Source organism: Rattus rattus, chromosome X (genome assembly GCF_011064425.1).
Source record: "Rattus rattus isolate New Zealand chromosome X, Rrattus_CSIRO_v1, whole genome shotgun sequence".
NCBI lineage: Eukaryota > Metazoa > Chordata > Mammalia > Rodentia > Muridae > Rattus > Rattus rattus.
Window position 1 is genome coordinate 127,403,911 of NC_046172.1, and position 8,053 is coordinate 127,411,963.

An 8,053-nucleotide genomic window follows, 5' to 3' on the forward strand; every position below is an offset into this window, starting at 1 on the left:
GTCTCTAGTTCCACCTCTCTCCACCAAGTCCTCACTGCTTCACGTGGTTCCTTTATCTTTCCCATCTCTCCATCACAAATCCATTCATTGTAGTAACACTGGAAACTGCAGTGTTACTTAATATATTTTTGCCCAAACAACTTGATATACAAATATTAATTGTAATGAGTCATTGGTCTGCTTCAAGAGTTTTGGTTTCTGAAATACCATAAATACTGGACTAATGCTGAGTACCTCTGATACCCTGCTGTTGCCCAGTCAGGGTGATATTGCAACTAAGCAAGGCATCCATAGCCTGCAAGGAATGCTGGGGCCCTGCATCAGGCTACTATACATCTCCCTGTCATCATGGCTAGCAGCCCTGTAGGTCATCTGCATGACCTTGTACTTGAAGCTTGCTGGCTGAGATGCAGCAGTGAAGGGTATAGATTCATCGTTTTACACTCACAGGGCTCTGCACCATCATCTTTCTTTCCAGTGTCATGAGTTCAGATTTTTTTCAAATGAATTATTTTATTTATTTACAGTCCAAATGTTGCCCCCTTTCAGTCTTTCTTCAAAGAGTTTTCACCTTATTCCCTCCCTTTTGCCTCTGAGAAGGTACTCAACCCCCTGTCAGCATCCCCATTCCCTGAGACATCAAATCTTCACAGGATTGGGCACATCCTCTCTCACTGAGGCCAGATAAGGTAGTCTGTTGGTACATGCCAAGGGCCGTGGACTAGCCTATGTATGCTCTTTGGTTGATGGCTTAGTCTCTGGGAGCTTTGAGGGGTCAGGGTTAACTGAGCCTGTTGTTCTTCCTATGGGGTTGCTATCTGCTTCAGCTCTTTAATCTTTCCCTAACTCTTACATAGGGGTCCCTGCCCTCAGTCCAATGGTTGGCTGTAAGTATCTTCATCGGTCTCAATCAGTTACAGGTAGAACTTCTCAGAGGACAGCCACGCTAGACCCCTGTCTACAAGCACAACATGGTATCAGAAATAGTGTCAGGGTTTGATGCCTGCCCATGGGATCTATCCAAAGTTAAGTTGGTCACTGGATGGCATTTCCTTTAATCTCGGCTCCATTTTTGTCCCTGCATTTTTTTTTTTAATACAGAAACAATTCTGGCTGTATGATAACTACTCACTGATAAGTGAGTCCACCATTTAAATGCAACTTCGCAGGTAGTACTATGTCCAATTTTCTAAGGAATCACCAGACTGATTTTCGGAGTGCTTGTACCAGCTTGCAATCCCACCAACAATGAAAAAGTATTCCTCTTTTTCCACATCCTCACCAGCTCCTGCTGTCATCTGGGTTTTTGAACTTAGCCATTCTGACTAGTATGAGGTGGAATCTCAAGGTTGTTTTGATTTCAACTTCCTTGATGACTATGGATATTGAACATTTCTTCAGGTACTTCTCAGCCATTCGGTATTCCTCAGTTAAGAAGGCTTTGTTTAGCTCTGTAGCCCAATATTTAATGAATGATTAGATTCTCTGAGTCTAACTTCCTGAGTTCTTTGTATATATTGAATATTAGCCCTAGATCAGATGAAGGATTGGTAAAGATCTTCGCCTAATCTCTTAGTGGCTGTTGTCCTAATGACAGTGTCCTTTGTCTTACAGAAGCTTTGCAATTTTATGAGGTTCCATTTGTTGATTCTTGATTTTAGAGCATAAGCCATTGGTGTTTTGTTCAGGAAATTTTCCCCAGTTCCCATCTGATTGAGACTCTTCCCCACTTTTTCTTCTATTAGTTTGAGTGTATCTGGTTTGATGTGGAGGTCCTTGATCTACTTGGATTTAAGCTTTGTACATGGCGATAAGAATGGATCAATTTGCATTCTTCTACATGTTGACCTCCAGTTGAACCAGCACCATTTGTTGAAAATGCCATCTTTTTTCATCTGGTTGGTTTTAGCTCCTTTCTTAAAGATCAAGTGACCATAGGTATGTTGGTTCATACCTGAGGACCCAGCTATATCACTCCTGGGCATATATACCCAAAAGATGTTCCAAAATATAACAAGGACACATGCTCTACTATGTTCATAGTAGCCTTACTTATAGTAGCCAGAAGCTGGAAACAACCCAGATGCCCTTCGACAGAAGAACGGATACAGAAATGTGATACATCTACACAGTTGAGTCCTACTCAGTTATTAAAAAAAGATTTCATGAAATTCACAAGCAAATGGTTGGAACTAGAAAATATCATGAGTTCTCAGTTCAGTGGATTGCTGACTATGTATTGGCCGTATTCTGGGTGTGTCTCTCAGGAGAGATCTACATCCGGCTCCTGTCAGCCTGCACTTCTTTGCTTCATCCATCTTATCTACTTTGGTGGCTGTATATGTATGGGCCACATGTGGGGCAGGCTCTGAATGGGTGTTCCTTCTGCCTCTGTTCTAAACTTTGCCTCCCTATTCCCTGCCAAGGGTATTCTTGTTCCCCATTTGGTCATCCTTCTTGAGTTTCATGTGTTCTGTGCATCTAGGGTAATTCAAGTATTTGGGCTAATAGCCACTTATCAATGAGTGCATACCATGTATGTTTTTCTGTGATTGAGTTGACTCACTCAGGATGATATTTTCCAGTTCCATCCATTTGCCTATGAATTTCATAAAGTTGTTTTTGATAGCTGAGTAATATTCCATTGTGTAGATGTACCACATTTTCTGTATCCATTCCTCTGTTGAATGGCATCTGGGTTCTTTCCAGCTTCTGGCTATTATAAATAAGGCTGCTATGAACATAGTGGAGCACGTGTCTTTTTTATATGTTGGGGCATCTTTTGGGTATATGCCCAAGAGAGGTATAGCTTGATCCTCAGGCAGTTCATTGTCCAGTTTTCTGGGGAACCTCCAGACTGATTTCCAGAATGGTTGTACCAGTCTGCAATCCCACCAACAATGGAGGAATGTTCCTCTTTCTCCACATCCTCGCCAGCATTTGCTATCCCCTGAGTTTTTGATCTTAGCCATTCTCACTGGTGTGAGGTGAAATCTCAGGGTTGTTTTGATTTGCATTTCCCTTATGAGAAAGTTTATACCAACACTATGTTCTACAACCCCTTAGTTATAAGCATTTTTGTCTACATAGACAATCAGACCTCTGCAAAGGAAGACAGTTATTGTTTCCTTCCTACTTTTATATATTTATTTCCTTTTCTTGTTTTATTGTATTTTCTTTTCTTTCACAAAAGAACACATATGGTATGCATACACTGATAAGTGAATATTAGCCCAAAATCTTGGTATACCCAAATATGCAATCCACAGACCAAATGAAGTTCAAGAAGGACCACCAAAGTGTGGATGCTTCAGTTCTTCTTAGAAGGTGGAACAAAATTATTCATAGGAGGACATATGGAAGCAAAGTTTGGAGCAGAGAGTGAGGTAATGCCTCAAAACGTGCCCCATCGGGTTTGGGGATTTAGCTCAGTGGTAGAGCGCTTGCCTAGCAAGCACAAGGTCCTGGGTTCGGTCCCCAGCTCTGAAAGAAAGAAAAGGAAAAAAAAAGTGCTCCATCTGGGAATCCAGCCCATACATATACAGCCACCAAACCAATTCACTATTGGGGATGCCAAGAGGTGCATACTGACAGGAATCTGATATAGCTGTCTCCTGAGAGGCTTTGCCAGAGCCTGACAAATACAGAGGTGGTTTCTTGCAGCCAATCATTGAACTGAGAACAGGTTCCCATTGGAGGAGTTAGAGAAAGGATTGAAAAAGCTGAAGGGGCTTGTAACCCCATGGGAAGAACAACCATATCAACCAACCAGACCTTCCAGAGCTCCCAGTGACTAAACCACTATCCCCAGAGTACACAGTGATGGACCTATGGCTCCAGCCACATGTGTAGCAGAGGATGGCCTAGTTGGGCATCCATGGGAGGAGAGGTCCTTTCAATGCTTGATGCCAGTGTAGGGGAATGTCAGGGCAGGGAGGTGGGAGGAAGTGAGTAAGTGGGTAGGTTGGTGAGGGTGCATCTTTATAGAAGCAGGAGAGGAGAGATAGGAGAGCAGGTTACTGGAGGGGAAACCAGGAAAGGGGAGAACATTTGAAATGTTAATAAAAATATCCAATAAAAGAAAAGAAAAAAATAGAGCTTCCCATAATATTTGCCTTTTCCCTTCGTAGTTGTCCCAAAACTAGCATGTGCTCTACAAACTCATTTTTCTTTTCTTTTTCTTTCTTTTCTTTTTTTTTTTTTTGCTGTCGAATTACCCTTCAGAGTCTCCATGGATCCCTCAGACTTCTATGAGCTCAACTTATTAACATTTGTCAAAGATTTCATAAGGCATGACATTATAACCAATAAAGAACATAATTTCATGTTGATAAAAAGGAGCATATTCATTAAGAGGACATAAGAATGCTAAGTATGAGCCTAGTAATAGCTTCAAAACTCAAACAAGAAATACTGATTTCAAAGATATATTGTTATGTATTTCAACATTCCTTCGCCAATTATTGACAGAGCCAATAGACAGAAAATCACTTTGATTATTGGAATTTAAATGTTACTCTCATCTAATGTAACCTAATTGACATTTATAAAGCATTACACTCCACAACAACCAAATAAAGATTCTTTTTCAGTGTATACAGAATACCTAACATGGTAAATAACATACATTAAGTCATGAATTTCACCATATAATTATGTTGTTTGACATGTACAGAACTACATTAGAAATTTGTGGTGGAAATAGAACTTGAAAAATGTTCAGCAATATCCAAATAGATAATATACTTCTAAATAGGTAGTGGGGAGGTGTGGTGGTGTGGGTGGGATAGGGACATACTCTTGGAGATAGGGGCAATGGGCAGGGGGAGGTGTCAGATGTGGAACAGTTAGGGGGCAGACTGGGATGGGGGAAAAGGCTGGACTTTTAAAAAGGATTAAAGAATAAAACAAACAAGCAAACAAATTATTTTTAGGTTCCAAATTGAGATGAAATTTAATTATTTATGAATATTCATAGGCTCTTGAACATTTTTCAACCTTGGCCTCTCATTTCTTATCAGCAAATCAGATAATTGATGTGTAGTTTTTTTCTGTAAGAGAATTTTCTCGGGATGTTTAACAGAAGTATTAAATTCATGAATTTTGAGGTTAACAAAAAAGTCGTTGTGAATCAAAGTAGTCTGAATATTGAAAAACTAGATTTAGAGAATCTAGCAAAAACTAAAATCAAACAGAAAAGTTAGAACAATAAAGCCTGAATGAGAAGTTAGAAAAATAGAAAAGAATAATTTTTAAACTGAACAGAAAGTCAAGAAAACTGAAACAGTTCTTTGAGGCTGGTAAAATGGGTCAAGTTCAAGCCAGCTGATAGGCCAAAAGAAAAATGGTCAATTAGGATTGACAAAAGTGAAAAACATTCAGATGATTTAGATAAAATATTGTAGCTAAGACAATTCATTTTTTTTTTTGGTTCTTTTTTTCGGAGCTGGGGACCGAACCCAGGGCCTTGTGCTTCCTAGGTAAGCGCTCTACCACTGAGCTAAATCCCCAGCCCCGACAATTCATTTTTAAGGACAAAGTTTTATGACATCTAAAAATACAATGGTTTGTTTAAAAGAAACTATAGATACTATGAATAACAATGTATATTAAACAAATGGAATTTTAGTCTATGTCATTATTGCTATTATTATTGTATATGTGTGCTATATGAGTGTGTGTGTGTATTTGTGTGTGCACACATGTGTATACTCAATATGGGGTGGCATACGAAAGTCTGAAGAAAATGGGGGGAGGTGTTTCTCTCCTATTTTGTGCTCTAGGGATTGAACTGAAGATTTCAGGCTTGTATGCCAAGTATTTTTTATCTGTTGAGTCATTTTCCTGGTCCCAAATGGAGTTTATAGTTAATTGTTAAGATTTAGAAGTAAAATGATTGAGCTGGAGATGTAATTTAGTAGCATAGTACTTGCCTAACATGACCTTAGGTGATGGGTGTAATCTTTAACACCACATTATAAAAACAATATTAACAAAGAAGAAAAAACAGATATAAAATGTCCCTTGAGAGGTTACTTGCTAAGGATTTGGTTATCAGTCTGTGAAACCTTTAGAAGGTGGTGAAACCATTTAGATATGGGTGTGTTAGAAGGAACTGGGTTACTATGGCGATTGCCTCCCTCTCTCCTTCCTTCTCCCACTCTCCCTCCCTCCCTTTCACTTTGCTTTTCCTTTCTTTTTTCTTTTCTCCTTCCTCTACCTTTCTTAAATAGGTAAGTTAATGTGATATAGTCTCAACCACAAATTCATGATTCTCCTGCCTCATCCCTTTGAGTACTGACATTACAAGTTGCATATCCCAGGCCCAGCCTACTAAATGTGTGAAAAATATGTAGCAATCTGCATGAACTCTTTGTAAAAACTTGAAGAGGACCTGAATACTTTCCAATGTAATTATCTGATGCCAATATTATCCCGATAACAAAACCTAACAAGTATTATAAATGGAATTAAACATTGTCTATCTGTTCCAAGTAAAAATGCACAAATTTTAGTAATATTCTCAGCAACTTTGGTCAAAGATTATATATGATAGTAATACGTTGAGACGAACTGAATTCTAGAATTTAGTCTAATATTTGAAAAACAGCCAATGATACCTATCATGCTAATAAGATATCAAAGAAAAGTTAGTACCTCAGTACATGCATAAGAAGCAACTGACTAACTGGTTTGCTAAATCTATAAGTAGTAAAGTGGAGGTTTTCACTGGTATGATAAGGAAAGTAAGAGAAATAAAAGGTATCTAAATGTAAAGTAGAAATTAAAATCATTATTTTCACATGTTTCTGTAGGAATGGAATCTACGTAAATTGTCTTAGAACTAATGTGAATTTAACAGATGCAAGATGCATATGCAAAGATTCTTGACAGCACTTTGCAGTAGTAAAGACAAACTGAATTGGAGCAAAAAGAGCAGTATTGTTTATGATAGCATCAAAAATATATGGGATTACATTTGTCAAAACATGAAAAACCAATTTGGGCATATTGTCATCATAATAATATTAAGCCCTGTAGTATTTGACTGTGAACGATCTTTCCATTTCTTCAGTTCTTTAATTTTTTTCACAATGCACTCCAGTTTTTACAGTACATGTTGTGAACTCCTTTTGTTAGATTTATTCATAAGCATTTTATTCTTCTTTATACCATTTAGAAGTGGGATTTCTTAATTTTATTTTCACATTGTTCATTGCTCATGTACAGACATACAATTGATTTTTGTATATTGATATTGTACTCTACAAAATTTACAAAGGACATTTATTATCTCTAATAGTTTTTTATGTTGATTCTTTTAAGTTTTCTGTATGTAAAATCCTTTTATGTTTAAACAAGAGTAGCTTTATTTCTTCTACTCCTTTCTGGATGTAATCCTTATCCTATGTGGGACAAAAGTAGGGAAAGTTAGCATATTTTTCTTGTTCTTGATCTTAAAAGAAGATAATTGCTTCTCATCATTATGTATGATAACATCTGTGGGTTATAAATGGATACATTTTTATTAAGGTGATGAAACCCCATTATATTACAAATGTCTTGAGTTTTTTTTTCACAGAATGTACTATATTTCATATTTACTCCATTCCTCAATTCGTACACTGAAATTCTACCTCCCAGTATAATGATATTAAGAAACTGGCTTTTAGGAAATCAATTTGGTCACAATGGTGTAGCTCACTTGTATCCCTATAAAAAAGAAGCTCAGAAAAACCGTAGTGTCTTTTTACTATGTGGAGATGAGAATTCTCATTGAGAAGATGGCAGTGTGTAATCATGAAAAGAACCCTTGTGCAAATTCTACTGTACAGATTTTCATATATTGGAGTTTCCACTTTCCAACATATACTTTTTCAGCAAGAAACAAATATATTGTTTATAAGCTACTTAATATGTGGGATTTTGTTACAGCAAACCAAAATTACTAAGATATGAAAATATTTTTGTAACCTAGTGAGATCCCATGTCTATGGAAATGACTGTGGTTTTCTTTGTTTATTCTATTGCTAGGTGTTTAACATTGATGGTA